A 22,469-nucleotide genomic window follows, 5' to 3' on the forward strand; every position below is an offset into this window, starting at 1 on the left:
GATCACAGGCTCCTTAGAATTCAAACTCGTATTTTCAGAGCATCCTTCCGCCCCTGAAAACCCGATGGAGAGACATGAGCTAACGAGAGCTCCCGTAGATATTTATGGGGCACAGACTGTCAGCGTCAAAGAGCTAGTGGACCCGTATATGCAGACCGTGGATGCACATTTAGGAACATTCGTCCTTTCTGTGTGCCCCAGTCAGAGCAGTGGTCAGGAAGATGATAGGTGTGAGGGAGGAAAGAGGACCCCATCCTCTTTTCTATTCGTCAAATAGAAAAGGCCTCTCATATGACCACGGGATCCAACCACCTGAACGCTTCCTGAGCTTGCCCCGACGTTCTCTCTCCCAGGTTATATATGAAAACGTTGAGATTTGAGATGAACATGGCTTTGGGCCCTCTCTGTCTAGGAAACAAATGGATTCCCTATGACTATTAGAAGAAAACGCTTTATCTGTGCCCCAGAATTTCATGAAGGAACAAGGCTCCCATTCTAGGCTGGGTCTAATGGCCAAGCGTTCCTTTCCTTTCTGGAAATTAGCTGTGGAGAATAAGCACACGACTGCCCACCTATTGTGAGCCTCAGGCCACAGACCCCATCTCAGAGGCAGAGACACTAATTATCAAACCCGCCATTCCTGCTTGGAGGAGACGGTGAAGCCCAGTGCCCTGATCTGGACAGATCCCTCTCTACTCCAGGATGCTTCTACCTAGGGTTATAGATTCTCTATCAGAAGCGGCTGCTTTTTCACTTGACGGTATGACAGAACTTAAAGGAGGAACCTTTGTGCCTGTGTTTGAAGTTCCAGCAAAATAGTTGTTACCAAGAGCTTGTTTCCCCGACCCCCTGCGCCTTCCAGGTTCTTCCCCAAGTTTGCTGGGAGCCTTGTTCAGTCCTATGCAGTGAAATGCTACCAAACGTAACCCAGGGAAGGAGGTAAATGAAAGCCTGAAAAGTCCCAGTAGTTTAATAAATATTCTTTAAAGTAAGTTTGTAATGTACTCAAGAGAAAGGGAAGGAGGAAGGAAGGAAGGAAGGGAGATTGTTTTGAACTTCAGCCGAATTCCCAGTGCCAAAGGCCTTTACGTGGGACTATTCTTCACAAATATTAGAAAAGTTTGGCTTGAGCTTTAATCACAGTTGACATGGCCATTTTCATTTAGATAGCAACATTGTGTTTATTATTTTTAAATACTTGAAAAAAAAGTGTGGTATGTCTCCATCGGAGACACATAAATGGTACTGACTGCCTGAACTGTCTCAAGGACGTGAGGAAAGAAAAGGAACTCGGTTGTGTGTGTAACTGTGTTGCCTTTATTATACTGTACTGTCTGGTCACCTCAGATGGGGGTTGTGCACTTTAGATCTGAACTGACAGTGTTGCAAATCAACAAGTTTTGCCGTGAAAGCTTGTACAATATATTACTGATGTGTCTTTTCCTGTGTGGTAGCCGTACTGATTTTCTGAGAACTACATTCGCATCTGTGCCCATAAATCTCTCACCCGCCCTCTCTCTGCTAAACGGTGTGCCCTCCACCTCAGCTCTCACAGGGAATACCCTCGGCTCCGCTCGCTGCTGAGAAATCTCCTTTGAGAACTGTGGGATTTCACAAAATGCAAGGAGGATGCTACTTCAGTGTCTCCGAGTACAGAGGAAACCAATATGGAGGGTCACAAACTGCCAACGTTGCAGGCACTGTCCCTGCTAAGATTTGGAGTAGGTGCTACTCCTCAGAATAGGGACCAAGAAAGCACGGGTGTAAATATAGCAGCAGGCAAGGAACCCAGGAACCTAACAGTGGGTATCATCTTGCACGTGCCCTCCTGTTTTCAAATGCTAAGTGCAAATGCTGTGTATTGATTAGTTACCTGTGCCAAAGTCCTGTTCCCAATCAGTGTTTCTGAAAGACATTGACATCTCCCCAGCATCACTCCGTTACTAAAGACAGAAATCAATAAAAACTATAAACACATGGCAACCTGTTCTTCTTACCAAATATAAACTTGTGTATGATCAAAGTATTTTATGTGTTGTTTCTCTAAATCCAAATAAATGTGTAAACGTGGACGTATCTCAGGCTCTGGATGTGTATTTCCGGCTTTGCAGGCCGTGTGAGGGGCTCATTTCTAGTGAATTGCCTGCATCAAAGGCCCTTCACTTGTCACAGAGCTCAGAGCATCTTTGGGTCTTTGCTGGGAAAAAAAAAATCTCTTCCTTCCACAGTTGCTTCTGCAGGATATTGCTTGGCCACTCTGATTTCTCCTTCAGTCAGACCCGTCTTTAACAAAAAATGTATGTATTATGGAAAATTTCACGTACACACAGAAGTGGGAAAAATAAGTATAATAACCTCCCACGAAGGCTTCACCCAGCTTCAAACGTTACTAATTCGGAGGCTGAATCTTGTTTCATCCCTCCTTCCCCCCCACCGTGTCCTCCCAACAGCGAATAATTTTCATGTGAATCTGTAAAAGATAAAGAATCTTTTTAAAAAAGCCCTCAATACAATGATCCCAAGTAAAATGATAATAATAATAATAATGCCATAATGATATCAAATATCTCATTGCCTGGATTCTCAGATCTAAAGCAAAACCCATGGGCCATGGCCTGTGCCCAGGAAGCCCAATGAGGCCCCCATGAATTTCAGGACAGCTGGGACATACTGCATGCAATGCCAGTGCTCAATGCAACGCCGTATAATGTACGTGCAGGCTATGCGTGGGCTGTTGTGTATCTTCTTCCGTTGTGTCGAGTTTATTTCTGGACCTCTGTGGGTTGTGATTCTGGGAGGTATCACATGTTTGGGGGCTTTCCTCCTGTGCTTTTAGAGGTTAAGAAATGCAGGCAGGGGCTTCCCTGGTGGCGCAGTGGTTGAGAGTCCGCCTGCCGATGCAGGGGACACGGGTTCATGCCCCGGTCCGGGAGGATCCCACATGCCACGGAGCTGCTGGGCCCGTGAGCCATGGCCGCTGGGCCTACGTGTCCTGAGCCTGTGCTCCGCAACGGGAGAGGCCACAACATTGAGGGGCCCATGTACCACAAAAAAAAAAAAAAAAAAAAGAAATGCAGGCAGGTTAAAAGTTATAACGTCATGAGGATTTAACTGGTGGAATGTATCCTGATTTGCCTTATCAGGTCCAGGCTGCCCTATGGGCTTGAGCTTGAGATGCCCTTAAAGGTATTAGTCTGGAGTGAAGAGATAGTATTGATACTTCAAGCAGACAAATGGAGGCGGAGGGGGGAGGGCATAAGAGATGAAGTTTCTGGAAATTTTCAATATTGCTTATAGGGGAACTGATGGACACCAGCCGAATATAGAGGGAACAGCTCGACATTCGTGCCTTGGTTTCCATTGTTCCCTCAGGCTGGGAAGAATCTCCCGAAACTCCTTGCATCTTCATGGATGTTGTTATAACAGTAATCTTCACAGATTCTTGTGTGGCTTAAGTAATATGTTAGTAGTTTGTGCAGTGCTTTGTACCCAATAGTGTGCAACAAATCTCGTTATTATCCTAACGCTGGTAATTGGACGTGAATTCGATAAACCAGCTCTTGCTGTCTCCTTCGACGCTCAGCGTCCTCTGAATTCCCTACTTTCGCTTGGTCAGCAGTATTCGTACGTAACAGGTTGAGGCTGGAAACATCCTCTCCTGCATTTTCCTCTGCTTGCCCAATGTTGATCATAAGCAGAGTCTGTTTCTTACGCTTCTGTGTCATCACCCGTCCTTCCTGGCCTCCCTCTAATCACACACATGCCCTGACGAGACTCTCCGATCTCTGGTGCTCTCCTACAGGTAGAAGGCACTCCATCCATACCATCACCGGCTCTGCGCCTGGTGTGGGACATGTTCTCCGCCAAGCCCATTTCCTCAGCTGAGAAATGAGTTGGGACTACTTGATCGCCAAAGGAAAGATGTAGGTGGAAGGTGGTTTAAGATGACAGGTTTATAAACCTGGAAGGGTCCTTAGATGCATTAATTAATTCAGCTAACCTTTACTGACAGGCTACCATGTGCCAGATGTTTTCATATATTAATCCAGTGCCTTTATTTTATGAGTGGGACAAAGGAAGCTCAGAGAGGTATAGCCATTTTCTAAAGTCAAACTGAATTCATAGCACAAACAGCACTTATATATACGTTATGTATCTAATATAAGACATATACACACCCACATACACACATATAACCACACAGATCAAAGTGCGTGCACACACACACACACACATCCAGTATAATTTAATGGACCTGGTGGTCCAACAATAAAATTCTAATTTATTTCAGTTATTGACACAAAACAAAAGCAAACACTAGCTCAGTGTTCAAGCTTAAGGAGAACTGGAGGGGCCGAGTCCCTTCAACACCAATAGTGGTGCTACAAAAGCATCTTGTGAATACTTGGTTGGTTAACAGGCATACCTGTTGAATTCCACCACGAAATGGAGAGGCTTGGAAAGAGGAAAGGCCAGGGCAGGGAGGCTGGGGAGGCCCCAGGGAGTAGCTCTGTGCTCCTGTCACCACCTCTTCAGCTTGCCATTCATTCTGCAACTGGTTCTTCCAGCCCCCAAGTGATGGGTACACTAGCGATTTCCCAGGAAAATGTCAAATAAAAATTGCTCTAAAAGGATGAAATAACTACAAATGGACAATTTTCTGCCATAGACAGAGCAGAGGATTGCATGTGAAAGTAAAGATGGGATAAAACTTTTGACGTGGGGGGCTGAGAGGGTGGATAGACATAGACCAAGGGCCAAGTAAGTGAATATATCAGAATATATCGGATCACCCCAGATCTGGCCTGCTCTTTCCTGAGGGTGCTATGGCCCTTTCTCACAGCTGGGCTCGCCTAGTCCGCTCCCAGAAGCCCAATCCAAGGGAGCTGCTCCCATTTTCATTAGAAGAAAATACTATCCCTGAAAAGCCCTGACTTGGTTTCCCCTTTCCCCCAAAGCCTCCCTCACGGGCCCCCAAGTAAATACACCGCGATTCTAAGGGCTTCATCTGTGTCACCTGCCACTCACTGGCATCCCTGTTGCCTTGAAACTGTTGTCCAGCCATTTCTCATCTGTGAATCTAGTCTTTCTGTTTCACTTTGAGGGCAAAGACAGGTCTTCTGATCACAGGCTTAGAGACCTGCAGAGACTCTGAAAGATCGTCCGTCCAAAGTTTTGCAAACTCTGGCCCGAGGACCCAGGGAGAAGGAAGAAGTCTCTAGTTTGGAGCAGAATAAGAAGTTCACGATGAGGAAGGAAGGGGTTTCGTACCGCGGAAGCCAGTCTCTCATCTCAGATTATGCCCTTGACGCATTTCATTGTTGCTCTCATTCATCAATGCCCTGTCATTTCTAAAATGATAGCAATGATATCTTATTTGGCGAGAGAAAGAGTTAGCAACTCTGCTAACTGCATTTTTCCTATAAACCACAAATCTGAGAACCACTAATGCCATGAAATCTTTCCAATTCTCCCCACCCCCAAACTCCATTGCATGACACTTAGCTTTTAATAAATACTATTTAAATTGACTGGAAGATTTGTAAGCTAGACTGAAAGCTTTGAAAGACTATGGTTAGTGATGTAGTCTACATGTTGTGAGAAGCTACTGATGCCCCAATAATATTTTCATTTTCAAATCCACACACATCCCAACATCTCTTGGCATTAGACTCCTCGTACTTGGTTGCTTGCATTTTATTGCACTTTACCCAGACAAGTGCCATCTTTGGCTCCACTCTGGATGTGCAAAACAATGAGATTCTTTTTCCCTCCCAGGGAACCACTTTAAGATATTAGAACCTAAGGGCTTCCCTGGTGGCGCAGTGGTTGAGAGTCTGCCTGCCGATGCAGGGGACACGGGTTCGTGCCCCGGTCCGGAAAGATCCCACACGCCGCGGAGCGGCTGGGCCCGTGAGCCATGGCCACTGAGCCTGCGTGTCCGGAGCCTGTGCTCCGCAACGGGAGAGGCCACAACAGTGAGAGGCCCGCGTACCGCAAAAAAAAAAAAAAAAAAAAAAAAAAGCAAGTAGCAAAGAAGCACTAAAAGATCTGCACTGAAGGTCACCCCTGCCCGGGATCTGCTGCCATTAGCCCTGGCCTTGTAGCACATGCACAGAAAAACACAAACACAAAAAGTGGGATTCTCTACTTGGAATCCTGTTTCCCACTTCTGGAAAAAATGTTTGAGGTCTCAGTTACAGTGTCAGAACTGAGGCTTTTGGCTGTGAAAAAGTAATTAAAAGCTTATTACAGTTGCCAAGGAAATGACGTCCAAGAGGAATTTTAATTGACTTAAACACGGTAACTGTGAATTCTGAGGAAACTCAATTACACAGACGTGAGAAAAGGAGAGATTCCAAGAGTTTCTTTCAATTCACATTTTCTTTCTTTCTTTTTTTTTTTTTTTGGTACACGGGCCTCTCACTGTTGTGGCCTCTCCCGTTGCGGAGCACAGGGTCCGGATGCGCAGGCTCAGCGGCCATGGCTCACGGGCCCAGCTGCTCCGTGGCACGTGGGAACTTCCCGGACCGCGGCACGAACCCGTGTCCCTTACATCGGCAGGCAGACTCTCAACCACTGTGCCACCGGGGAAGCCCTCAATTCACATTTTAGTTGGGCCAAAGGAAATCTTACTGCTAAGGCTTTTGCCTTCTCTTTCTTTCCTTAAATAACTGTTTTAGGATGGTGGAGATCAAGATCGTGAAGAAGAGGGATTTTTGTTAGTATTCATTTTATTTAAATTGTTGCCGGACTTCCCTGGCGGTCCAGGGGTTAGGACCCACGTTCTCAGGGCCGAGGGCCCCGGTTCGATCCCTGGTTGGGGAACTAAGATCCCACAACCAGTGGGTGGCACCACCAAAAAAAAAAAAAAGTGTTGCATAAGGTCTCCGTTCCCTCTGTACTGTTGAGACATGTTCTAGAGGGAGAGACCACCCCTCACTGTGCATCTCCACAGCTGGCTGGGCTCAGGCTGGTGTGTGTCCAGGAAAGAGCAGATGCTTCCCATTATTCCTTAGCAGCCAAGAAGCAAAGAAAGCATTTCCTTCTTTCTGTGTAGGTGCTTGTTATAGTTGCAAAAACAAAGCATCCCTTCACTTCACTTTTTTAAAAGGGTGGATGGAGTTTCAGGTAAAATAACTCTCCAGAATGAGCATCTCTAGTTAGGCATGGGTGGGAAATTAAATTCTGGTATTGGTTGGTTCTTGCTGCTCCTGTCACAACAAGTTATGATAATTTATTATGAAATGATTCAGTCTAGGAGTAAATCCACTGTGTGATGGTCTCCAACCCACTGACACCATTAATCTGATAATTAGAGCAGTGATCACTAAGGGAATCCAGGGATGGAGGAACAGGCAAGGCCTGCCTTACTTCTTTTGTCTTGGACTCACTCTGACTCTGAAGCAGATATTGCAAAATGCCACAAGCCCCTTCCATTCTTCCTGATAAATGCCCTATTCCTCAGTAATACATTGTCCTTTCTCAGATAAATTCTGAATGTCTTTTCCTCATCTGTAAAATTGGGTTAGTGATACTTATTGCAGGGGATTGAAAGGCTTCAATGAGAAAGTATCTGTAAGGCCCTTGGCAACAGGAAGTGGCCAGTGACTGTTCTCTTCTTTCCCCAACTCTGTGCTGTGACTGCCCTGTGGTATTAGAATCACCTCCTGATGGAACTGCTGCGGGCAAGTCAACCGGATCCACATATTCGTTATAAGTGTGATTGTTTGCTACCCCGAGTAGCTCTTCCTATAAACTAAGGGGGCTTTGATTTGGGGTTTCTTTGTTTAAATAAAACATCCACTGAGACCAGGCACTTCTGCAAAAAGAGCCAGGGGTTGGTTGAAGCACATGGGAGCAGGTTTCATTCCAGTAAACGCGTTTATAAGGACCTTATTGGATTCGATTTAGAGAAGGGCCCACCAGGGGCAGATCAGATCATCACCTATTAGCTGGCGAGCAGTAGCCACCTGAGACAGAGGACCCCAGGCGGACAGATGCCACCGCGGCTGCCTTTGCTGCAAAGCGGTGACTCACGCGAGCATGGAAAGCCTCGGCAACAAGGGACAGAATCCACGAGTCTTCATCTCCCGCACCCCACACAGCTTAGGAAGAATCTCCTTCCACCTTCATCTGCCTCAGGCACGGGCTAGAGAAAGCTGCCCCCCACACCAAAGGCAGCAGCCACCTTCTAATTGGCCTCCCTAATTTTACACTGTCTTGACCTTTCCTAGTAAATGCATTTCAATCTACAGATTTTCTTCTGCGTACAGCTTTCCCCCTTTTCCATAGGTACTAATATCTATGGGAATATCATTGCTGTTGACTTCTTAACTGTAATTTTAGTTTTGATTTTTCTTTTACACATGAAATATGTTGATCTATATCAAAAGATGTAGAAGATTATATAGTACTCTTAATTTTCATGTGGTGAGTTGTTTTTGGCTATCCTCTTGTTATTTTCTAGTTGTAGTGAACCATAGTTGGAAATGGAGCCTGTATAATAGAATTTAGTGACATTTACTGTCTAGCCAAGTATATGATTAACTACATAAATATTAATGGTCACTTGTATATGGATACTAATTTCTATGTGTGTGTATATGTATGTATGCTCATATATCAATATATGTGCACATACATATGTAGATATAAAATTACCATTTTATATATGCACAAAATGTTCAAGGTTTATATCTGTATGTTATGTATGATACTTATATACATGTATATGTAATCTAATTGTAAGATTGCTATTTAAATCCTCTATGTCCACTGGAATATAACTGCAATACCAGGGAGTTTTGCTTATTCTTTTCTCTCCTCTAATCTTGAGCCTAAAGAGAGTTCCTGAAACATGATAGGCATCTAATAAATATTCACTTGAATGCTAAATATCCATATAGTTTCTGCTCTGTATGTCTGTTTTTGAGAGAGAGAGAGATTAAAATGTCCCATTAGGATTGTGGCTTTGTCAAAGACTGCTTGAATGGACAAAATGTTTGTGAGAGAAAGCAGCTGACAACATTGTTTAAAAAGACTAAACAAAACTCCTGATTGATTCAACAGATATTTACTGTATATCTCATTTGCCAGGGACAGAGAGTTTAAAGATGAATGAGACTTCATGCCAGAGCTGCTGTTCTACATATTTATGTATTTCCAGAGGCACCATCCACATCATGGGCTGAATATCTCCCCCTAGTGGTGAGCCCTGCACCCTTACACAGCTATACAGTAGGGCCCTGACTATGCCTGTCCTCAAAAGGTCTTGAAAATCTATTAGGTGGCTCAGAGGCTTGAACCCCAGGAGGGGACAGCCCATCCCCTGGCATCAGGAGATTTAAGAAAGATGATTGAGTTAATGGGAGTCACGTGATTTAGGGGGCTAGTTTACTATATGGGAGTCATGTGATCCAAGGGGTTGATTGAATCAGCCAAAGCACCAAATGGAAATCCAGGAGTTGAAAAGTACTTGGAAATAAAATTCATATTAAAAGAAAAGAAAAGAGGGCTTCCCTGGTGGCATAGTGGCTGAGAGTCCGCCTGCCGATCCAGGGTTTGTGCCCCGGTCCAGGAAGATCCCACATGCCGCGGAGCGGCTGGGCCCGTGAGCCATGGCCGCTGAGCCTGCGTGTCCGGAGCCTGTGCTCCGCAACGGGAGAGGCCACAGAAGGGAGAGGCCCGCATACCGCAAAAAAAAAACAAACAAACAAAAAAAAAAAAAACAAAAACCACTTCACACCCTTTAGGATGACAATAATTTTTTTTAAACCCCAGAAAACAACAAGTGTTGGCAAGGATGTGGAAACATTGTAACCCTTGTGCATTGCCAGTGGGGATGTAAATGGTTCAGCTGCTGTGGAAGATAGCATGGTGGTTCAAAAAATTAAACATAGATTATGATAGGATCCAGCAGTTCCACTTCTGGGTGTGTACCCGAAAAAATCAAAAGCAGAGGCTCAAACAGATGCTTGGACATCAGCGTTCACAGCAACATTATTCACAGTAGCCGAAAGAGGAAACCACTCAAATGTCCATCAGTGGATGATGGATAAACAAAATGTGGTTTGTACCTACAATGGGTCATTATTCAGCCTTGAAAAGGAAGGAAATGTTGACACATGCTGCAACGTGGAACATTATGCTCAGTGAAAGAAGCCAATCACAAAAGGACAAATACACTGCTATTCCACCTATGTAAGGTACCTAGAGTAGTCATAGCCAGGAGGTGGAAAGTAGAAAGGTGGGTGCCAGGGGCTGGGGGAGGGGAACTGGGGAGTTGTAATAGGTACAGAATTTCAATTTGGGAAGATGAAAAAGTTATAGAAATAGAGATGGATGGTGGTGATTTCACAGCACGGTGACTGTTCTTAATGTCACAGAACTATGAAATGGTTAAGTGGTAAATCTTATGTGTATTTTACCATAATAATGAAAAAATAGGTTTATCAACACTGCCTATAAATCTACAATCACCTCAAAATAAAAAGTTTAATTTAGAAACAACTACAGATGGAAAAAATCGGTTTCTTCCCTTCACACACTTTGTTCTCCTTGTTGGCTCGTTGGTGGTCTGTTGAATGCGTGTTGATGTCACAGTTGGTAGAGTGAGAAATTAACCCACGGCTCCTAGAACATGTTCCTGCCCCGGAGTCCTAAGGTCCGGCCTCATCCACACGTCCAGTTACGGAGTGTGCCTCTCAGCCCATTTTCCCTCAGACCCGTTGAGCCCTTTGACTTCTTAAAGTAAGTGTGATCAGGCCGTCAGCGCCTGTTTAAAGTTGAGCTGGGGAGTGCAGTGAACAGCTGGGAGTTGGTTTGCGTGTGTTGGCGGGTGTGGAGCAGTAACAAGGCAGGTCACCGGGCGCTGGCGTGCTCGTGCCTTCCAGGTGTACCTCGAAAGGCTTCTAACATACGCAGAGATTGACATCTGTCGGGCCAACTGGGAGCGGATTGTTCTGGGGGCCATCCTGCTGGCCTCCAAGGCGTGGGACGACCAGGCCGTGTGGAACGTGGACCACTGCCAGATCCTGAAGGACAGCACGGTGGAGGACGTGTGAGTGCGGCCGGGGGCCTCTGCAGAGGAAACCCGACCCTCTGTGGACGTGCACAGCGTGGAGTGAGTGACTGTGACTGCACGTCTGTTGTGTGCTGGCTGAGAAAGGACACGGTCGTGGATAGGATTTGCAAAAACCTGTATTTCTCATCCTGTGGGTCCTGAACCGGTACTGGTGACACCTTCTGGTTTGTGAAACTGGTCACTGAAACTGTATTCTAGGTGAACCTTCCTTTACCTTCCTGCTCTCCATCCGCGGTGAGGTTCATCCCAGCTCTGTACACACTGCAAACCGATGACAGGCAGCAGATGGGCTAAAATGTTACTTGTTTCTGTTCAGTTTCAGAGAGAAAGTAAAATTTGACTGCTTTTGTCACATTTTGCAAGCTCACCTGCTTAAAATGAATGTTCTGTCCCCGAGGTCCCCTGTGGATCCTGGTCAGGCTGCGTGTTCTCCTCTCTCAGGGCACCATCCTGAGCTCACACTTAGCTGCATCCTGGGGGCTGGGTATACAGGAGGTGGGGTTAGAGGCTCTCGGGAGAAAGGAGCTGTTTTGGAAACACTTAATCAGGTTGAACTTCTTATATTTCCTTACGGTTTACAGGCCTTTCTGACACCATTCTTGCTAATATTTTTCTGGTCTTGTTTGTCTGGCTTCCTTGAAGAAGCTCTGAGCTGGAGCAGGTTCCACTGTGTCCCAGTCCACATCCAAGTCCCTGGACTCAGTGACCACTACGGGCTCCTGTTCAGCCTGGCCCCTGCTTCCTCTGGTTGCTGGTTCGCTGGGCACCCCATTTTTGTGCTGCCCTGGGAGCACTTGTTTGTGTTTTGGGGTCTTTTGCCAGAGCCTCTTCCTGCTGCAGACCTGTACGACTCCTTTCTGCACCTGTCATTCTTTATTATAAAAAGTAAGACAAATAGGAAGTTTTTGATAGTAAGAAAAATAAAATAAAAATATAAAATAATTCTTGATTATATTTCAAGGTGAAAACAGTTGCTAAGATAATTGTCATCCAGACAGTAAGTAGGTTGCTTCCACCTTTCAGCTGCTGTGAGTAACACTGTCATGAACATGAACACCGGCGTGCAGATACCTCCCTGAGGCCCTGCTCTCTGTTCTTTGGGGTCTGTGCCCAGAAGTGGGATTGCTGCTTGGTGGCTGGTCTTTAAAGTGAGCCCATTTTTCTAGAAAAGCCGACAGACCATTAGGTGATGAAAACAACTCTCTTTACTCCATTTTAGAGCTCCATTTGCAAGTTGCTAAATGGCATCGGTTCAGTTGGGTTTCTTTACAACGTTGAGCTAAAATATTTCTGAAATATTTTTTGTTTATTGACTTGTATTTATTTATTATAGAGCTTTACGGCAGGACTATTTCTTCGTAATTATCCCCTTGAGGGCGGTAAATCCATCAAGCCCGTTCCCTGCATCACTGTTAGTTTTCTGATGGTTTATCACATAACAAGCTGCCTGATGTCCCTGGAGGATGTACTGCTGCCATTTGAAAATTCAAATTTGGGGAATTATTTTTATTTTCCAAATCTTGCCTTAGTTTGAAAACACAGCAGCTCTAAAATCTTTATTCCCCCCAAACTTAAACAGAAACATTCAAGAAAACAAATATTCAGAAAGGCTGTTTTTTCCCTAAGGAACCCTGGGAAACCGTCACCTTGTTCAAAACCAGATTCCTCTTGACTTTAATCCTAGTTATACCCTCAACAAGAGACAGTGGTGTCTAGATACCATTTGGGGCAGGAAGAGCAGACTAGTTCTCTTAACGTTTATACTAAAAGCAAGGTTTTCTTCCTGGCGTTGGAGAATGGGATCTGCAGTGGCGCCTCTTGGCCACAGGGCGGCAGTCGGTCCACAGGCAGCTCCCAGGTCGTCCAGGAGAGAGCGCTTCTGCCTTAGCGGTATTTTTGACACACCTTGTTAAAATCTTATCTGGGTTCCAGTATTTCACAGGATGACCTCTTAAGTCTCACGTAAAGGAGGCATAAATACAAGTCATTAAAAGTGTAAAGTTTAGCACAACACACACATTTGGGGCTTTACTCCTTTCTCGATGCTGCATCGAAGCAGCCCCTCCGATTAAATGACCTGGATATGACGTCTTGGTTTCTCCCTCCGAGGCGCTCAGGCCTTCGATAACGACTTGCTGAGGTTTCTCGCTTCTGATCTGCCTGGGAGCTGCTGTCGGGGCACCAGCCACCCTGCTCAGCTCCCAGCCTCCCTGGCACGTCAGTGCTCCCGCCCCCGTTGTCATAGCAGCGCTAGACAGGCTCGAAAGTCTGGATGGGGCCCCTGGCCGGGAGCTGACGGGCTGCTCCGCCCCCCGCCAGAAGCAGCCCGCCCCCACCTGGCTCCTCCCCGCCGGAGCTGGTCGCTTCCGGGTCTTAGGTCAGCTCTCACTTCCGGGAAGTCTTCCTTGGATCCCGCCTCCCAGTCTGAGCTTGGGCCGCTCCTTTCAGTAACAGGAATTATGGAGCACCAACCGCATGTCAGGTGCTGAACTGGGGCCAGGCTGCACCATCACATGTCACGGTTTCTGGCTCCGAGGAGACAAGGCGGGGAGACTGTGATAAAGGACAGAAGTGAGCCCGGGGTGCTGCCCGGGGAGGTGGCCCAGGACCAGGGCTCCCAGACAGACCTGTCGCTGAGCACGCTTCCACCCCCTCCTCCCCGCAGTAACTACCGAGAAGTAGGCCTGCAGACTGGGGAAGTTTTCAGATGCATTCTGGCCGCCGTGGTTCGTCTTCATCCAGCTCTAAGTGGCTTGGCTCCCTTATGGACCGGGCGCTGTTGTCGAGTGGTTCTCAGCGTGCGGGCAGGCCCAGAAGCAGCTCGCGGGAGTGTTAGGGATGCATGTTCTCGGGCCCACCCAGACTTGCCGTATCAGACGGGTGGGCCCAGCAGGGTGTCCTCACGTGCCCTGCAGGTGATGGGTGTGCGCTGGGGCTGGGGAGCCGCCTCCCCTCCCGCGGTCCCGAGGAAGCCGGTCAGCGCGTCCCCACCGTCTCCTCCCGGGAAGGGCGGTCCTCCAGGCTGCTGTCCGCCCTCACTGGACTCCACTTGACGGCTCTCGACTGCGTCTTCTGCCCCCTGTTTGAGCCGATGGTTCACATGGAGAGGTGAGACCAGAGCCTGCCGTGTATGTGTGTGTGTGTGTGTGCGTGCGTGCGCACAGACGCGCTCAGTCTCAGTGTCAGGGTCGCCCTGAAGCACTTTCTGGTGATCATCCCAGTTAATCAGGCCTCATCCTTCCGGGCACTGGGCCCGGTGGACTTGGCTGTGTCCAGCAGCCTGCCCAGGCGGCCGCGGGTGGGGACGGCGGCTGAGCTGTGCGTTTCTGTCTTTCTCTGCAGGAACGAGCTGGAGCGACAGTTCCTCGAATTGCTCCAGTTCAACATCAACGTGCCGTCCAGTGTTTATGTCAAGTTTTATTTTGATCTTCGTTCTCTGGCGGAAGCCAACAACCAGAGCTTCCCCTCGAAGGCCCTGAGCAGGGAGCAGGCCCACAAGCTGGAGGTAAGAGGCGTCGGCGCTCCGCGGGTGCTGTGCTGCCAAGGGAGCTGTGCGTTCAAGGTCGTTCTGGCCACTGCATGTCGTTGTAAAATAATGACGAGGTGCCTTGGATTTCATTTGTACAGCCTCATATTTTTAATAACCTTCTTAATATCGGTTTTTATTTCATGTGCATTGATTCTATTTTTTTTAATTAAACAAGTTTTTTTTTAACTCCTGTTTTAAAAAAGTGAGCCCCCACAAAAATGTGTTTCCCAGCATGCACTTTTGTAAGGAAAAAGATACCAGATGACCCTATGATTGGGAATCCAAAAAAGGTTTAATTCTGCTTTTATTTTTCATGTTTTCAAAGTATTTTCTTCACAGCCCTGTTAGATCTGGGGCCAGCCCCATTGGTCTTGGCCTGGGTTTCGGGCCGTCGCTGTTAAGCTGTGTGACTCTTGTGTCTTATACTTGTGTGTAGCTCAGCTTTGCACTTGAACCTAGCTCTTCCCATCTGACTTTTGACGGCTGAAAGTATGGGGACAGGAAGGCTCACAGATGAGAGTTTCTGCATCTTCATGCCAGCACCACATGGGGAGCATGGTTCCTGCCTTGGTACCTAACGAAGGGAAGGGCTGGGTGCTGGTCACGGATCAGACGTGGGAAGGAGCAGCCAGCACGAGGGGACGAGACAGGGTTCTTGCCGTGTGACAGCCTGGAAGGCTGTCCTGTCAGTCGTTTTGATTGGAGATTATCTGTTCATGAAGTTAGTCAATGCACCGAGCACCTGTATCTACCAGGCTTCGCCCATAATGGGGATAGATCAGGACTCAGACCCGTGGCCCCTGCTCTCGTAAAGCTGTATTGCTTTGGTCCGGACAATGGTTCTGACATGTCAAGAAAGTAGACACATGTCTTTATCACGATTGGGGAATGTAGCAGAGTCTTTGAGCCTGTCTCTGGAGAGAAGAACGTGTAGAAAGTGCTTCCTGAATGTCAGTTCATGGGGCTCTACAATCATTTAGTTAATGTCATACTTCAGTAATTTTTTAGTATCTTGAAGCTAATGTGATTACTACCAGGAAAATCTAGGAGAAGCAACTGGAAAATGGTTACTAAGAATTCTAATAGATGGCAGGTACAAGATCACTCTACCCAAATTGATAGTTTTCCAAGTCACTGGCAATAACCATTAGAGAATATAATGGAGAAAAAGTGCCATTCAAAATTGCAACAAAGTATAAGCAACCGAAGAACACAAGCATCGCCTTACAATGTGCCCAGCGCAACTTAAGCACTTAGCATATGTTTTTCTTTCTTTCTTTTTTTTTTTTAGCATATGTTAATTCATGTAATCTTCACCTTGGTTTGAGGGGGTAGCTGCTATTATTATTCCCAGACAAGAATGCTTAGGCTTGGAGAGGAGAACAGCCTTGCCCTGGGCCCACTCACAAGGTTGTAGAGCCTGGAAGCCAGGAAGCCAGACTGTAGAGCTTGTGTTTAACCACTGCACTCCATGGCCTCCCAGTGCCCCTGCTCAGGGAAAAACCTGTCAAGTGCTATAGCGTCTGGGTCTTCCCCCCGCCGCAAATTTATTCCAGTCTCAGACCTGCAAGTGTGATCTGTTTGGAGGAGGTATTTGCAGATGAGGTCGTACTGGATTAGGGTGGGTCCTGAATCCAATACCAGTGTCCTTCTAAGGAGATGGTGACCGGAGACATGGGGACAAGGCCACACGGTGACAGCAGAGACTGGAGTGGGAGAGGCAAGGAAGGGGTCTTCCCTGGAGCGAACGTGGCCAATGCCTTGATTCCCGACTTCCAGCCTCCAGAACCGTGAGAAAGTCAAGTTCTGCTGTTGGAAGCCATCCAGCGTGTGGCAATTTGTTGCCGCAGCTCCAGGAACCTGAGAGACGTGCAAAACCTAAATAGAGAAAACGCTCAGTGCTCCTTGGAATAGGGCCGGACGGGATGCACCATATTCCTGATGTAAACACATCCGTCTGCACCCCCTTTCCACTGCCCCCTCCATCCAGGGGATTCCTGTCACCCGGTCCTGTCCCGACTGAGGACCTTTCTCTGAGCTGTGATTTCTGTCTGGCACTTTTTTCCCCCATGGATTTGCATGAGAAACTCTTCTCATTCCAATGCCCTTCAGATGTCACTTCGTCCCAGTGGCCTGCCGTGGCCACCCCGTGGAAGGCAGCCCGCCCTGCCGCCCTCACAGCGAGGACCCGGCATGGCCCTCGGCGTCTCAGCTCCCTGGCCCCGTCTTCACATCCCCCTGCACCCCGAGTGTGGCCCTGGAGGGAAGCAGGGAGGTCAGAGAACCGAGCCAGAGCCGGCCTTGGGGGTGCCTTAGGGAACGGAACGTGTGTGGGATCTGGATACACCTGGAGAAGGAGGGGGTTCCACTCAGGAGTCCTACCCGTCCCCCCTCCCCGCGCATCAGCCCTCTCCCCCGCCCCCCTCCATACCTCCTCTCCCCGCTCCTTCCCTCTGTCTGGGCATTGCTGAGGCCCAGCGCTAGGGAGACCGTCCCCTCGGTAGAGATGCGCATGCCAACATGAAAGACGTTGGAAGTCAGCCGGGGCGTCTGAACAGTATCTCAGACGTAGCTTTTCCCCCGAGACGTGACATTGCTGCCTCATGTTAGGTGCTTCCGACTCACGGGGCTTTCTTCTCACCCGTGCCCTGGGCAGCTCCCCGATGGGGCGGGCAGAGCTGGTCCCCACAGTTCCCAGATGGGCTGGAGTCAGGAGGGCAGAGTGACTTGGCAAAGGTTGTAGCATCAGCCCCAGCCTGTCTCCAGCTGCCCCTAAAACCGTCCCGTGGGCAGGTGCCACCCGTCAGCGGACTCTCCAGGGCCTTGTCCTTGGCGGGGAGACAGCTGTACTCTTTGAGCCTTTTAATGAAGGCTTAGCAGTACCTACCAGCATGAGCGCTGTATCGGACTGTTATTTTTATAGCTGCTAAATCCGGATGCCACGCAAAGGGTGGGCCCAGTCTGCTCACAGCATCCCGCGGACTCCAGGCGCGGCTGTTTCGAAGCGTTGGCTCGGCTTCCGGTGACTCCCTTCCCATCAGGTCTCAGCTTGAGTGCTTTAGAGAGGCTGGACTCTGGGGATTTCATAGGTGGCCCCAGCCGTCCCCTCCCCTGAGGCCACGGCCTGTCCTCTGGCCTGCAGGGGTCCTGCTGGACCGTGGCTTTCTTTTTCTGTCCTTTGGAATTCTCATTTTTAAGTCTGAGGCACATTTTCTCGCTCACAATATGCCCAGGCCACGGCTGTCACTGGGCGTCTCCGTATAGCTGCTGCTCCTCACTATTCACGTCTCAGCTCAGACGTCATCCCTTCAGCGGCCTCTTCCGCCACCTCCTCTGGAATCGCACTGACCCCTCCCTGCCACCTCGGCTCGCTGTTGGCCTTCGTGTTTTGGTCACTTCTCTGCCTGCCGTCGGCTGAGAGCACCTGCTGCTTCTCTTGCGTTTACAGCCTACCTCTCCCTCCCGTAACAGAAGACGGAACTTGCTGCTCTGGGGAAGGGCTGGCTGCCAGGGGGCGTCTCTGAGCCAAGGGGATCTTACCTGGGGTGTCAGAGAGCGTGGGGCTCAGGGATTTCAGTCCTTCCTGACCGGTGAGAACGGGTCCTAAACCAGTTCCGATGGATCCTTGCTGCTGTGGCCAAATAACAACCAGAAGCTGTTCATCCCCTCCCCGCTGTGAGCTCTCGGAAACAAAGGCCGTTCTGTCTTGTCCGCCTCAGCGCTGGTGCCAGCTTCTTCTGTGCCGGGAGGGCCTGGGGAATTGAACTCTGAAGGGTTGAGTGGAGAAAATGGCAGGTGGGGTAAGTGCCACCCGGGTTCCAGAGGGCAGGGCCTCAGCCAGTGGGCAGGGCCAGTTCCACGGCCGGGGCTTTCTGCTCAGTCTGAGGAAGACAACCTTGAAGGGTGGCGGCCACGTGTGGAAAGGGCAGCCTGGCCGTGGATTTGATGGGGAAGAGCCTGACTGCTCACCAGGTGAGCAAGGCCCTGACCCTATGGGCTGGAGACAGATTTGCTTTCTCTCCTGAGCAGGTGCCTGCCCACCTGCACGTCTTCCCACTGTTGTCATCAGAGTGGCAGAATCAAGGCCTCTGGCACCAGCTCCTATTCACCGTTCGCAAAGACACTGGTAACGAGTGTCCCCTCTCCTTGCCCCAGGCCTCACTGCCAGCGTCAAAAGGCCTGGAGACCAGGGACTTTCCTGATGCTCCAGGGGTTAAGACTCTGCGCTTCCACTGCAGGGGGTGCAGGTTAGATCCCTGATCAGGGAACTAAGATCCCATATGCCTCCGGACGCAGCCCCTGCATGCTCACGCCAGCTGCCGTCCACTGTAAATGACCTGTTCCCCCCTTCTCTGGGTTCTGCTAGGGATTTCAGGGGAGCCCCCGGCCTGGATGCCTTGCAGCTCAATTCCCAGATCCCGAGCACTGGGCACTCGTGTGGACGTGTGCTCTGTGTGTGTGTGTGCCGGGGACCCACTCCACATCTTCTACATCGGTGCTGGGCCTGGATGCAGGCAGGGGAGTGGGAGTTCGAGCACAGAGTGGGGTTCGGGTGCTCGGGCCGAGCCCCACCTGGGAGGCCGGTATTGCTCACTCTCTGGAGCCCATAGATTCTGTCCAAGTCACCCACTGGCTGCGACACAGTCTTGACAGAGCTAGTGGTTTGGTAGCAGCACGTTGTCCCTCCGGCTTCCAGGCAAAGGTCTTCCTGCCCCATTGGAGCATTTACCTGTCTCTGAGCCGGGTCTGGGCGGGCGGGACGCACAGATACGCTGACACTGACCCGCCGCCCTCCTGGCCGAGGAGAGAAGCCGGCCGGCTCCATCTTGTCCTGGGCCAGACCTGACCGCCTTCCCCCTTAGCTGCTGATTTGCACATGTGAGCATGAAACAACCCTTAGGAAGGGCCTTAGGGAGCATCTTGCCCAACATACACACTTGACAGATGAGCGACTGAGGTCACGAAATTCTCTGGGAGAAAACTAGGATGGATTGATTGACTGATTTCATATGCAGTGTTTATTGAAAATTTTAACCTGAATCTTCCCAATAAAGGGGTTGAAGAAATTTACAAAAAGACATATGCGGTAGGACTTATAAAACAGAAAACAAATAAAGTGCATAGAGAATATAAGGGAGTTGTTATCTCAGAAAACTAGGCTCATATGGTTACTACATTTGAGCATTAACTTTACCTTTTCTCAAGTCTTGGTTAAATGAAGGAGATATATATATATATGTGTGTGTGTGTGTGTATATATATATATATATATATATATATATATATATATGCACATATATAATAATAATTTTTTCCAGTTTTTAAAAATTGAAATATAGTTGATTTACAATATGCTAATCTCTGCTGTACAGAAAAGTGACTCAGTTATACACATATATATATTCTTTTTTCCTATTCTTTTCCATTATGGTTTATCTCACCAGATTAGATCTAGTTCCCTGTGCTATACAGTAGGACCTTGTTGTTTATCCATTCTAAATGTAATAGTTTGCCTCTACTAACCCCAAACTCCCAGTCCATCCCTCTCCCTGCCCCCTTGGCAACGACAAGTCTGTTCTTTATGTCTGTGAGTCTGAAAACTAGGATTTTGATGGTTTCAGACACACCCCATCCCCGAGCAGCACTTTGCCTGCTGAACCACAGTCAACTTCAGTTTGCACACGTGGTTGTGAGATAGAGGAGAGTGAGTCTGGGATGTCCGTGGTCCGGGGGCAGAGGCCTTCTCCGCATCTGCCAGCTCTCCTGTGTGATGCCCTGGGGCCAATGGGCTGGGGCCACCAGCGTGACCCATGTTTCAGTACTAGTCCCAGCTGCCCTGTCCCTGCATGCTCATGCCAGATGGGCACGACAGTGGCTGTCACTGCCTAATGCCAGCTGCATGGCCCTTTGCCACGACGTACTCCCCTCTGGAACCCCAGTATATGTGGGACAGAGACACAAGGATGGGTCTGCTTTAGTGGAAGACATTCCACCCACTTAGCAAGCCCTGAAAAACCACCATCAGACCTTAAAGTTCAAAGAAACAATTTTGAGCATCACATCTAGCACTATTTTCAAATTCCCCCATTCTCCTATGCAGTGCTTTTATTGCCCCCAGTTTCTAGTTGAGGAAACTTAGATGAAGAGAAGTTTATGAACTTGAGGGTGATACAGCAAGGATTCAAACTCAGGCCGGTCAGATTCTTAAATTCTCGCTCCAAATCCCTCTACCCTCAGGAATTCCCTGGCGGATCAGCAGAGAACTGCAGTTTGGGGTCCACAACCATGGTGAGCCGTGCGCAAGACCCTGCACGGCAAAGGAAGGAGGATGCTTTTATAGGGAGGAAAAGGAAGTGGGTGTGGCGGCTACAGTAAACAAAGAGTCCGTGGCTTCTCATTGGCTGAGTCCTGCCAGGAAAGAGGCGGAGTCTTTCTTCTTCCTGTTGGGATCTGCTATTGGCGCTGGCTGTGAGGGCTCCCCCTGCTGATCTCCTGATTCCATTCAATTGAGGCTTCTGTTACTTATTAATTTTTTTATATCCTGTGTGTCCTAATCTCCTTTTCTCGTAAGGACAGCAGTCAGATTGGATTAGGTCCCACCCCAGTGGCCTCATTCTAACTTAATTGCCTCTTTAAAGGCCCTATCTCCAAATTCAGTCACATTACGAGGTCCTGGGGGTTAGGGCTACAACATATGAATGTCTGGGCTGGGGTGTGGCGGGGAGCGGACACAGTTTAGCCCATGACACTTTTCTTAACTTCACTACTTTTGCTCTTCGATGTCTGAAGGCGTTGACACAGTGACTTCTGACTCCTTTCTCTGTCTAGTGTGTGCCTCTCTCTCTCTCATGAGGTTATACATACTTAGATGGCACTGCCCGTGGTGTTCTCTTTCTTCACGTATTTCCCCACCTGAAGATACCACCCTCCCCTTCCACTGTCACCTGCTGGTGTTACCACTGGCAAGGTTATCCCAGCTGGCTCCTCTCCGCCTTGGACTTCAGAATGGAAGTCAGGAACTGAACGGCGCTCATTAGAGCCTGAGCCCAGTCATGGTGTGGCCGCTGTGTGCTCCAACTCCCCCAGGACACAGGCATCATTCCCGTTAGGGTTCCACCGGTCACAGACGCGTTAGAGACAGGAGGCACCGGCATACCCCTGCTCTCTTTAGATCCTCCTTCTGAGGGTATGGATCAGAAAATGCACCCACCCCCGCAGGTACTGACCGGCTCCCACACCTTCAGTGATCCCAGCCTTAGTTTAGAATCAATGAGTTTTCCCTCCTTCCGAGCTGCTCTCACTAAGGAGAGGGGTGGACCGACCAGGAAGATCCAGCAAACACACGTGTTGGTGGCTACAAGAAATTCTTGCTTGAAATCGTCCTTTAGGGAAGGCTTTTTCTTTTCTCAGCTCCAAATAGAGAAAGCATTCATGTAGTTAATGTCAGGAGCTCATGCATGTATTTGGTCACTTAAACTGCTGACAACGGCCATGTTGAAATAGCTGTACTTTGAGACATCGTTTCACATCTTCAACTCCTGGTCTGCCTTAGTGACCCAATTTAACAAAAAAGGAAAAACCAGAAACAACTAGTTTTAGATTTTGCTCGTCCCTGAAAAATGGTAGGAAAACACCCCCAGGAAATTCCCTGCAATTCCCAGACTGTTCAGTCCGATTGCTGAGGCTTTTTACCGATGAAGGGCAATTTTCCCCCCACTAAGCCAAAAACAAACAAAAAAACTACAACGTTAACAAAAAAAGCACATTAAATTTCCAGCTGTCTTTTGTCAGAAAAAATACCATCACTTTTGATAACTAGCATAACTCTAGCAACTTTGGCAACAGTATGAGTTT

The sequence above is a fragment of the Mesoplodon densirostris genome, chromosome 4 (assembly GCF_025265405.1).
Source record: "Mesoplodon densirostris isolate mMesDen1 chromosome 4, mMesDen1 primary haplotype, whole genome shotgun sequence".
Taxonomy (NCBI): domain Eukaryota; kingdom Metazoa; phylum Chordata; class Mammalia; order Artiodactyla; family Ziphiidae; genus Mesoplodon; species Mesoplodon densirostris.